The sequence below is a fragment of the Mesoplodon bidens genome (genome assembly GCF_964165515.1).
Source record: "Mesoplodon bidens genome assembly, chromosome: 8".
In the NCBI taxonomy this organism is placed as follows: domain Eukaryota; kingdom Metazoa; phylum Chordata; class Mammalia; order Artiodactyla; family Ziphiidae; genus Mesoplodon; species Mesoplodon bidens.
Genome location: NC_138165.1, coordinates 87,273,914 through 87,286,534, shown reverse-complemented (window position 1 = coordinate 87,286,534; position 12,621 = coordinate 87,273,914). Strand labels below are relative to the sequence as shown.

The 12,621-nt window shown below is 37.2% G+C and overlaps 1 protein-coding gene across 3 annotated transcripts in view; it reads left to right on the top strand.

Annotated features, from left to right (window-relative positions):
* LANCL1 (LanC like glutathione S-transferase 1) overlaps positions 1-12,621 on the top strand; it is a 44,162-nt gene that overhangs the window by 5,054 nt on the left and 26,487 nt on the right. The window lies entirely within an intron of this gene.

The window sequence follows — 12,621 nt, the reverse complement described above, 5'->3', positions numbered from 1 at the left end:
CTTGATGTAGATGGTCATCCTTAGAGCATACTTTGAGAGCTTTTCTGAGAGGAATTTACTAATAGCAGTCTCTTAGCAATCCTCTCAGTTATGGCAAGTGACTTCTTTCTTACGAGGATGGGGAAGGCAGATAAAATCAGTAAAATGATAATCTCTCAGGGATGTTTAAGGTCAGTATTTTATAAAATAAAAGGAATAGACTAAATAGTGTTGGACCCTCCCTTTTATAGTTTAGTTTTATGATTTTTGTAGATTTTAGAAGCTTAACACAAGAAATGTTAAGGTGAGAATAAAATGAAAGTATTTTGCTTCAAGAGACATTATAGCAACAGCTGTCATTTATTGAGTAGCTGCTGTTTCCAACTGTGCAGTAATTGGTAGATGAATCTCATTAATGAGCATTACTGTTCTTTATTTTAAATTATGAGGATTTGAACAAAACAGGACAACTGAGACAGATGGCTAGATTTAATTCCATAACTGATTGTTAAACGAATGACTTAAATCTCTAACTCACCCGCTTCAGGTGGGCTTATATTATTTATTATATATTATAAGGTACCTTGCTTTAGGAGAAAAAGAAGTGGTGATTGATTTCAAGTTTGAATTGATAGTTTGGCAGTGTAAGGAAAAGCTCCTCTCTTGGCAGGGCTAGTTGAGAAACAAAGTTAAAATTTACTTGAAAATAGAAAAAATAAATGTTACTCCAAAGTAAGATGCAAGTTTGTTTACATTTTTTTGGCACTATGGCGTTTTCTGGCATCATTTTCTTTGAATTGCCCATGTCCTTCAACTTTTTATGCTTCAGTATCCATGACACTCATTGCCGTCTCCTGAAAGCACCTCATAGGGGCAATTGGCATATTAAGCAGTTTACGATGTCTTCAGTTGCTGGTTAGTTTATGATGTAGCATAAAATTTTCTAGATAAATTTGCTAATGGCTTTCAAGGCAAGGTTCCTAATGTCTCCCCATCAAGCACTGTTAAAAAGCCATTGTTCCCACGTAAAATGGAGCGTCCTCCAGTGTTTTGATAAGTAAAATGCTTTCCTGTGCAGTGTTCCATCTGAATAGCATAAAACTCTGAGTTGCATGAGAAACTAAAGCTGATTCAACCGCAGAAAATCGTAATACCTTTTCCTCCCATTATATTATGTCTTATCAAGTATCATCTATTCATAACTGCTATTTTATGACCAAAAATACATTCACAAACATCTTAACACAATAAAAATACTTGGTGTTATGTCTCAAAGCAGTGTTTACATAATTATGTGTGGCTTTGTATGTTACTTTTTGTGCCTCATTATCTTTTTTTTTTTTTTAATTAATTAGTTATTTATTTTTGGCCACATTGGGTCTTCGTTGCTGCGCCTGGGCTTTCTCTGGTTGCGGAGAGCAGGAGCTACTCTTCGTTGTAGTGTGTAGGCTTCTCATTGCGGTGGCTTCTCTTGTTGCGGAGCACGGGCTTTAGGCCCACAGGCTTCAGTAGTTGTGGCATGCGGGCTCAGTAGTTGTGGCACACAGGCTTAGTTGCTCCGCGGCAAGTGGGATCTTCCCGGACTAGGGCTCGAACCCGTGTCCCCTGCATTGGCAGGTGGATCCTTAACCTCTGCGCCACCAGGGAAGTCCCTTCGTTATCTTTCAAAAAGTAATATTTTTGAGGAAAAGGGGATTATATATTTTTAACTTTGTTCACCAAATTTAGGGTCATATTTCTATAAATATTAACTTATTTGCTCTTGTTATTAACTTGTCCAAAATAATATTACTTTGGGAAATACTAATTGTAGAAATCCTTTAAAACTTTATTTTCTTCTTCAGCATTCATGTTTATTAAGCATTTGTTGTCAGTATGCAATGAAAGCTTTTGCATACAACACATAGTTTATTTGAGAAACTACATGATTGTAACAACTAGAACCTTAAATTGCCATCTTATTTTGTTAAGTTTCATTCCCCAGTGGAAGTATGGTCTCATATTTGTGCTGATTTAGATAGGCTTGGTTTTGGAATAGGATTGGGTTCAGTTGCATATAACCAAAATAATCAAAATTGCAGTGACTTAAATAAGATAGAAGTTTTTGTTTTGTTTTGTTTTTTCTCTAATGTAAAAGAAAGCCAGAGGGAGGGGGTCCAGGGCTGCTATGATGGCCTCAGGATGTCAAAAGGAACCCAGGCTCCTTTCTGCTACATCATCCCTCAGCCACTAGCTTCTAACCCTCCTCCAAATAGCGACTGAATATCCAGCCATTACATCGGCTTTTCAAGGCCGCATTTCTTCCCTTTAAAAAGACTTCCTGGAAGTCCCACTCAGCATTTCAATTCTACTTTATTTGCATTGGCTGGAGCATAGTCACATATTGGTACCCCTTAGCAGGAAAGGATGGTGAATGTAGTCTGTTACCTGAGGTTGTGTTACTAAAGGAAAGAGGAGCATGGATTTGGGGGTAAGACCTAGCAATCTCTGCTGTAAGTCCTGTATAACAAAAAAAAATGATCCTTTTTTGTTCCTGTGTTTGCACAGAGTATTTAGACAGCAAGACACAATTTTTTCGTCTGCAAAAGGATCTCTAGCTTCTGCCCACTTCGGGGAAATTTTTATAAGGATAAATTTACCAATGTCTATAAATATTTGAAATTTGCTAAGCAATATTATGTCTGCTCGGGCTTCCCTGGTGGCGCAGTGGTTGAGAGTCCGCCTGCTGATGCAGGGGACACGGGTTCGTGCCTCAGTCCAGGAAGATCCCACATGCCGTGGGGCGGCTGGGCCCGTGAGCCATGGCCGCTCAGCCTGCGGGTCCGGAGCCTGTGCTCCCCAATAGGAGAGGCCACAACAGTGAGAGGCCCGCATATCGCAAAAAAATAAAAAAATAAAAATAAAAAAATATTATGTCTGCTCTATATTTCTAGGGAAATTGATATTTGATTTTGATTGAAAATTTCTTGTTCATTTTTAAGTTCATTTGCTTATTGCAGTAATAGTCTTTTCATAAAGCCTGCCATAGAAAGGAAGTGTTATAGAAATGCCAAATCATAAATAATTTTTGAAGAGCCAAGTGTAATTTCAATTTAGAAAGGGGCTACAACAGTTTCTAAATTTGATACTGGGAAACATTATTGTTTTCTCAGCTTCATTAAAGAGCTCTCTGCCTCCCCTTTCTGCTTCCTCTCAAGTCTTGTTTGCTTCTTTCAGGGATATAAAGTCCTTAATTTGGTTTTGGGTTTTTTTTTTGGTTATTTCTGAGATATACATTTTAAAGTAATAACTAGAATTATGACTTATAACATTATACCAGAACATATAAGATTTTTAGAAATTTCATATAATATCTGAAACACTTATATTAACATATTTCCATACAATAACCCAAAGAAAGTTTAGTATTAGTTGTTTTTTTTTTTTATACTGCAGGTTCTTATTAGTCATCAGTTTTATGCACATCAGTGTATACATGTCAATCTCAATCGCCCAATTCAGCACACCACCATCCACACCCCACCGTGGTTTTCCCCCCTTGGTGTCCATACGTTTGTTCCCTACATCTGTGTCTCAACTTCTGCCCTGCAAACCGGTTCATCTGCACCATTTTTCTAGGTTCCATATACATGCATTAATATACGATATTTGCTTCTCCCTTTCTGACTTACTTCACTCTGTATGACAGTCTCTAGGTCCATCCACGACTCAACAAATGACTCAATTTCATTCCTTTTTCTGGCTGGGTAATATTCCATTGTATGTATGTACCACAACTTCTTTATCCATTCATCTGTTGATGGGCATTTAGGTTGCTTCCATGACCTGGCTATAGTAAATAGTGCTGCAGTGAACATTAGGGTGCATGTGTCTTTTTGAATTATGGTTTTCTCTGGGTATATGCCCAGTAGTGGGATTGCTGGATCATATGGTAATTCTATTTTTACGTTTTTAAGGAACTTCCATGCTGTTCTCCATAGTGGCTATATCAATTTACATTCCCACCAACAGTGCAAGAGGATTCCCTTTTCTCCACACCCTCTCCAGCATTTGTTGTTTGTAGATTTTCTGATGATGCCCATTCTAACTGGTGTGAGGTGATACCTCATTGTAGTTTTGAATTGCATTTCTCTAATAATTAGTGATGTTGAGCAGCTTTTCATGTGCTTCTTGGCCATCTGTATGTCTTCTTTGGAGAAATGTCTATTTAGGTCTTCTGCCCATTTTTGGATTGGGTTGGTTGTTTCTTTAATATTGAGCTGCATGAGCTGTTTATATATTTTGGAGATTAATCCTTTGTCTGTTGATTCATTTGCAAATATTTTCTCCCATTCTGAGGGTTGTCTTTTCGTCTTGTTTATGGTTTCCTTTGTTGTGCAAAAGCTTTGAAGTTTCATTAGATCTCATTTGTTTTTTTTGTTTTGTTTTTATTTCCATTACTCTAGGAGGTGGATCAAAAAAGATCTTGCTGTGATTTATGTCAGAGTGTTCTTCCTATGTTTTCCTCAAAGAGTTTTAAAGTGTCCAGTCTTACACTTAGGTCTCGAATCCATTTTGAGTTTATTTTTGTGTATGGTGTTAGGGAGTGTTCTAATTTCATTCTTTTACATGTAGCTGCCCAGTTTTCCAAGCACCACTTATTGAAGAAACTGTCTTTTCTCCATTGTATATCTTTGCCTCCTTTGTCATAGATTAGTTGACCATAGGTGTGTGGGTTTACCTCTGGGCTTTCTATCTTGTTCCATTGATCTATGTTTCTGTTTTTGTTCCAGTACCATATTGTCTTGATTACTGCAGCTTTGTAATATAGTCTGAAGTCAGGGAGTCTGATTCATCCAGCTCCATTTTGTTCCCTCAAGACTGCTTTGGCTATTCGGGGTCTTTTGTGTCTCCATACAAATTTTAAGATGATTTGTTCTAGTTCTATAAAAAATGCCATTGGTAATTTGATCGGGATTGCATTGAATCTGTAGATTGCTTTGGGTAGTATAGTCATTTTCACAATATTGATTCTTCCAATCCAAGAACGTGGTATATCTCTCCATCTGTTGGTATCATCTTTAATTTCTTTCATTAGTGTCTTAGAGTTTTCTGCATACAGGTTTTTACCTCCCTAGATAGGTTTTTCCTAGGTATTTTACGCTTTTTGTTGCAATGGTAAATGGGAGTGTTTCCTTAAGTTCTCTTTCAGAATTTTCATCATGAGTTTATAGGAATGCAAGAGATTTCTGTGCATTACTTTTGTATCTTCAACTTGACCAAATTCATTGATTAGCTCTAGTAGTTTTCGGTGGCACTTTTAGCATTCTCTATGTATAGTATCATGTCATCTGCAAACAGTGACAGTTTTACTTCTTCTTTTCCAATTTGTATTCCTTTTATTTCTTTTTCTTCTCTGATTGCTGTGGCTAGGACTTCCAAAACTATGTTGAATAATAGTGGTGAAAGTGGACATCCTTGTCTCGTTCCTGATCTTAGAGGAAATGCTTTCAGTTTTTCACCATTGAGAATGATGTTTGCTGTGGGTTTGTTGTATATGGCCTTTATTATGTTGAGGTAGGTTCCCTCTATGCCCACTTTCTGGAGAGTTTTTATCAAATGTGTGTTGACTTTTGTCAAAATCTTTTTCTTTATCTGTTGAGATGATCATATGGTTTTTCTTCTTTAGTTTCTTAATATGGTGTATCACATTGACTGATTTGCGTATATTGAAGAATCCTTGCATCCCAGGAACAAATCCCACTTGATCAATGCATATGATCCTTTTAATGTGCTGTTGGATTCTGTTTGCTAGTATTTTGTTGAGGATTTTTGCATCTATATTCATCAGTGATATTGGTCTGTAATTTTCTTTTTTTGTAGTATCGTTGTCTGGTTTTGGTATCAGGGTGATGGTGGCCTCACAGAATGAGTTTGGGAGTGTTCCTTCCCCTGCAATTTTTTGGAAGAGTTTGAGAAGGATAGGTGTTAGCTCTTCTCTAAATGTTTGATAGAATTCACCTGTGAAGCCATCTGGTCCTGGACTTTTATTTGTTGGAAGATTTTTAATCACAGTTTCAGTTTCATTACTTGTGATTGGTCTGTTCATATTTTCTGGTTCTTCCTGGTTCAGTCTTGGAAGGTTATACCTTTCTAAGAATGTGTCCATTTCTTACAGGTTGTCCATTTTATTGGCATAGAGTTGCTTGTAGTAGTCTCTTAGGATGCTTTGTATTTCTGGGTGTCTGTTGTTAACTTCCCCTTTTTCATTTCTAATTATATTGATTTGAGTCCTCTCCCTCTTTTTCTTGATGAGTCTGGCTGATGGTTTATCAATTTTGTTTATCTTCTCAAAGAACCAGCTTTTAGTTTTATTGATCTTTGCTATTGTTTTCTTTGTTTCTATTTCATTTCTTTCTGCTCTGATCTTTATGAATTCTTTCCTTCTGCTAACTTTGGGTTTTGTTTGTTCTTTCTCTAGTTCCTTTTGGTGTAAGTTTAGATTGTTTACTTGAGATTTTTCTTGTTTCTTGAGGTAGGCTTTTATAGCTATAAACTTCCCTCTTAGAACTGCTTTTGCTGCATCCCATAGGTTTTGGATCATCGTGTTTTCATTGTCATTTGTCTCTAGGTATTTTTTGATTTCCTCTTTGATTTCTTCAGTGATCTCTTGGTTGTTTAGTAACGTATTGTTTAGCCTCCATGTATTTGTGTTTTTTACATTTTTTTCCTTGTCATTCATTTCTAATCTCATAGCGTTGTGGTCAGAAAAGATGCTTAATATGATTTCAATTTTCTTAAATTTACTGAGGCTTGATTTGTGACCCAAGATGTGATCTATCCTGGAGAACATTCCATGTGCACTTGAAAGTGTAATCTGCTGTTCTCAGATGGAATATCCTGTAAATATCAATTAAATCTATCTGGTCTATTGTGTCATTTAAAGCTTCTGTTTCCTTATGTATTTTCATTTTGGATGATCTGTCCATTGGTGTAAGTGAGGTGTTAAAGTCCCCCACTATTATTGTGTGACTGTCGATTTCCTCTTTTAGAGCTGTTAGCAGTTGCCTTATGTATTGAGATGCTCCTATGTTGGGTGCATATATATTTATAATTGTTATATTTTCTTCTTGGATTGATCCCTTGATCATTATGTAGTGTCCTTCCTTGTCTCTTGTAACATTCTTTATTTTAAAGTCTATTTATCTGATATGAGTATAGCTACTCCAGCTTTCTTTTGATTTCCATTTGCATGGAATATCTTTTTCCATCCCCTCACTTTCAGTCTGTATGTGTCCCTAGGTCTGAAGTGGGTCTCTTGTAGACAGCATATATATGGGTCTTGTTTTCATATCCATTCAGGAAGCCTGTGTCTTTTGGTTGGAGCATTTAATCCATTCACGTTTAAGGTAATTATCGATATGTATGTTCCTATGACCATTTTCTGAATTGTTTTTGGTTTGTTTTTGTAGATCGTTTTCTTCTCTTGTGTTTCCCACTTAGAGAAGTTCCTTTAGCATTTGTTGTAGATCTGGTTTGGTGGTGCTGAATTCTCTTAGCTTTTGCTTGTCTGTAAAGCTTTTGATTTCTCCATGGAATCTGAATGAGATCCTTGCTGGGTAGAGTAATCTTGGTTGTAGGTTCTTCCCTTTCATCACTTTAAGTATATCATGCCACTCCCTTCTGGCTTGTAGCGTTTCTGCTGAGAAAGCAGCTGTTAAACTCATGGGAGTTCCCTTGTGTTATTTTTCGTTTTTCCCTTGCTGCTTTGAATAATTTTTCTTTGTCTTTAATTTTTGCCACTTTGATTACTATGTGTCTCGGCATGTTTCTGCTTGGGTTTATCCTGTATGGGACTCTCTGTGCTTACTGGACTTGGGTGGCTATTTCCTTTCCCATGTTAGGGAAGTTTCCGACTATAATCTGTTCAAATATTTTCTCGGGTCCTTTCTCTCTCTTTTCTCCTTCTGGGACCCTTATAATGTGAATGTTGTTGCGTTTGATGTTGTCCCAGAGGTCTTTTAGGCTGTCTTCATTTCTTTTCATTCTTTTTTCTTTATTCTGTTCCCCAGCAGTGAATTCCACTATTTTGTCTTCCAGGTCTCTTTTCCATTCTTCTGCCTCAGTTATTCTGCTATTGATTCCTTCTAGTGTATTTTTCATTTCAGTTATTGTATTGTTCATCTCTGTTCTTTAATTCTTCTTGGTCTTTGTTACACATTTCTTGCATCTTCTCGATCTTTGCCTCCATTCTTTTTCCGAGGTCCTGGATCATCTTCACTATTATTATTCTGAATTCTTTTTCTGGAAGGTTGCCTATCTCCACTTCATTTAGTTGTTTTTCTGGGGTTTTATCTTGTTCCTTCATCTGGTACATAGACGTCTGCCTTGTCATCTTGTCTGTGTTTCTGTGAATGTGGTTTTTGTTCCACGGGCTGCAGGATTATAGTTCAAAGTCCTTAATGTGTTTGAAACATGTATCAATCCATAGTACACCCCATAATAATGTGTCTGTGTTTCTGGTTCATGACTCTAAAGAAAACTACAGAGCTAGGCTGCCCAACTTCATCGTACCTCATTCATGCTATGCCTAGATTTGTCTCAGTTACTCACTTGATTTTGAAAGAGTTTTAGTGAAGAGAAGAAGCACCCATATGTTTTTAATGTTACATATGTACTTCAAACTGAAAAACTGGACTCATGTCATTTTTTCCCATTTTCTGTTTTTTTTTTTTCCATCAAAAATTGAGATAATTAGTGACAGGGTACTTATTGGAATGTCTGCTAGAGCACCTCTGTGTGTTGTATGTGCTTTAGAAAACATTATAATGCTTTATTGGTAAGGGTGATACATACAAGTTTAAGTTGAAATTTAAAAGAAGCAAATCATTGCTTTAGAAAGTTAACATTCATTTCACAAACTGTTTTACAGCTGAAATTATGTTGGCTTTTATTTTTAAATGAAGCACAGGATATAATACAGTGATGAGAGTGGTTAACATAAGCTTTTAATAGGATTCAGACATCATCTTCTCCAAAGCCTGCATATTTATTTATACATGTGGGTTGTCATAGTGCAGTTTTATAAGCTGTATTCTTGTCTTTTACCTTTTTTTTTATTCACAGCAGAGGTAAAATGCCTTGACCCTTAGGAAGGAAAGGATGGAAGAATTTTTAAAACCCCACAGCTGTCTCATATTGGCAAATGAAGCAGTTATTACCGTAAATCCTCTCTGTTACTTATTCAGGAATGCAGTGTCATGAATAATCAATTTTTCAGTTAGTAATTGAGAGTTAACAAATTATTACTATACGTTAATGTTCAAAAAACAAGAATTCAATACTTTAATAATAAAATACATTGATTGAATGAATTTTGGTTCCTAAAGGCATGAGGATCATCAGTATGCAGTTTTGTGATCATTTGACTGTGGAAAGACAGGAGTAAAGATTAAAACATGATTCTTGTTAATAAAAAGTTAACAGGATTGACATTTGAATGACGGGAGCTAGAGTGTGTGCGCATGTATGCCAGTAACTAATGTTAATGCCAGGCACTGATGTAAGTGCTTTGCATTAAATAACACATCTACATCTCAAGACAACTCTGTGGTGTGGATACTATTCACATCCTGATTTCACAGATGAGATAACTGAAGCAAAGTGAAGCTGAGTACCTTTTTCAAGGTTACACAGCTAGTAAGTGCCAAAGATAAGACTCGAGGCAGCAAGCCTGGCTTAAGAGCCCTGCTCTTTACCCCATGAGAGTGAGTGTGTGTGTGTATGTGTGTTGTTTACTTTCCACTCCTACATTCTGGTTTACTCCATGTGTTTTATAAGTGAAGAAGATCTACACATAAGCTGTAAGATGGAATAATTTGAGTGATACCTACAGGATGATACTCATGCTGTACAAACTTTTTAGAAATGGCTAATGACTAGTCAGTTTTAAGTGGTTTAGGAAAAAAAAATCAGAGTAAGCCCTGCTCTAACATGACAGGAATTTGGAAAGCTAGAGGGAAACATGGCTTGTTAGACAGGCAACAGTAATTACTATTAAAATGTCTACTGGAAAAAGTTGTTTGGGACTGGACATAGAGGAAACCCTAGAAAGATTTATGGGCATTGGCAGCTAGAAAAGTGTAATCTCCAGCATTGTTCCATAGAATCTGTTTTTCCCCTTCCTAATCCTGAATTAATATATTCAGTGTGGTTTCAGGATAGAAAATTAACTCGGCCAAAACAGAAGCTTTTCCTCATAATTGCTTGTATTTGAAAAGGCATGTTGAGGATCCTCTTGAGTAAAATATTACCCCTAGTCTGAAAGCAATCAGTAGCTCTTGCAACTGTTTATAAGCGATATTTAAAATGAACAGCCTCAGTTCTTTTCACCGAAATCCTCCTTTATAAAATTTAATATACTGAAGTGCAGTGCATCATGATATTGATGTATGACATACACCAGCAGTAAGCATTGAGTTGTTATTTTTTAGCCTTAATCCTATCCTGGTAGATTTTCAATAATTCTTTGCTGCGTGATCCCAGTTTGGGGGCTAAGGGAAACCATTTGGTTCTTTATGCCTGTGCATATAGCAAACAGTGTAGAAAAATAGCAGGCATGGAAGCCCCTTAAGATCAAATTTAAAGGCCAGCTATTAAGTGATGGTAGATGGTGTCCAGGGATCTCTGGGGACTCACCAGAGAGCATGATGCCCCCTGCTACCTGGGTTTTGTTTGAAGTATATCTGTTCTAGGGTGGAGAAGATTTTAAAGTGCTTTATAAAATGGAAAACATCAAACACTGTTGAGGAATTGCTGTTATAAAGGATTAAATGAGCAGATGAAGTATTCTCGTGTTTGAAGTAAGCATTTAGTAGGAAAGATTGCTTCCCTCACAGATAACAAAGTAGGAAATTTAAGTAAACCCAAGGAATGGCTGATCTCACTAGTATCTTTAAGAGAGAATGAGGGAAAGTGCTAGCCCTCATTTAATTGCATTTTTCCCACTCTTAACTATGATAATTCCCAAGAGAAATGATGATCAGCTCACACTTAAAAATATACACAGGACTCTAGGAACTTTAGTTCTAGAAGACATGACCCAATCTTCTATAACCAACTCACAAAGTTAATGAGGCTAAGATTGGCATATATTTCCTCTTTTCAAGTATTAGATAACATTTTAAATAAGAGGATATGCAGCATAATCCCTAGAGTAATATTAACTCACGCTCTAAATGCAAGTTATTAAAGTGTTTCAAGATGCTGTTCCTCTGATCTGCCAAATGTATAGCCTCTGAGCTACAGCTTTAGCATGTGGGTCTTAGTTTCTGCAGATACCAGACTTGTTTGAAAGGAATTGCACTGGCCAGGTGTATTTTCTTTGCAATTTGATATTCTTATAAGTAGCTCTTCATCAGAACCAGCATTTCATTGTCTAATTTGAGCCCTGACCAAGTGTCCTTCGCCTTCATGAGAAGCACTAAACTGTTAGGACAAACAGAAGGCATCAGTGGCGTGGATCTACACCGGGTCTATTAGAGCCCTTCACAGTGACTGCTAGGCAGATGAAAGCACCAAGAATGTCACCTGCTTTCTTTGTGCCTGCACTTTATATGGTGCTGATATCATTGTGCTTCAGTAATCTTAAACGGCTCAGACACAAGCTTGAAACAGCTGGAGGGTTTCGATATCACCAGTGTGCTTGGGTGAAGCACAGAGCAGGATGAGAGTGTTTGTAGACGGATCAGAAGTAGGAGGAGGTAAAGAAAGAAGACACATCTAAGCATTTGATTTTTACGGACGGCACCAGGAGACTGAGGCCAGGTCTTGTCATTTTCATTCCATTAACTTCAGCAGTTAATACAATGCCAGGTCCATAGTTGGTGCTTAATAAATATTTGTTGAATGAACAAATGAATGAATGAATGGAGAGTAGCCTCCTGTTACTACTCTAGCTACCATCTAAGCAAACTAAAAATAATAACAAACATAACTAGGTGGAATGGGGAAAGGCTGGGAATCCAACTCATTTCATGTCCTTTAGGATGTAAAAGAGTCAGTCACATCTCTTTCCCTTCAACCTCTGATGCAATTGAACATGAACTCAGAAATGAGACAGGGCTCATAATATTCACTTTACACGCAGTAAAGCTGAATAAAGAGCATACTGTTTAGACCTGGACATAAAGTGGGCTTCCTTCTTCTTGCATCCGATTTGAATTTACCTCCCTAGACTCAAAGAACATCTGGACAGCCAAAGAATGGATTATGACATGAGAAACAGTATTGAGAAGAGAGAGCGCCTGATGTGGGAAGACTCCCAGAAAGCTCAAGATGGTACATATATAGGGAACACTTTGCTAGTCCTCCCCAGTCTGAGGAGCCCGTGAGGGAGGAGGAGGCAGGAAATGGGAAGAGGAAGAATATGGTTCCCTCTGTACTTTCTGTCCCTTTAGATCAGGCATCAGTGATGAGAAAAAGTGACTCATTCAACACTCATGGAGATTCACAGTCCAATGGGGTTTGGACATTTATTGAGTAGTTACTATGTGCTAGGGACTATTGTACTGATCAGAATGACTTACAGTAACTGTGGAGCAGCTACTGTTATTTTCATTTTATAGATAAAGATGCTCAGGCACAGAAAGGTTTAGTAAGTGG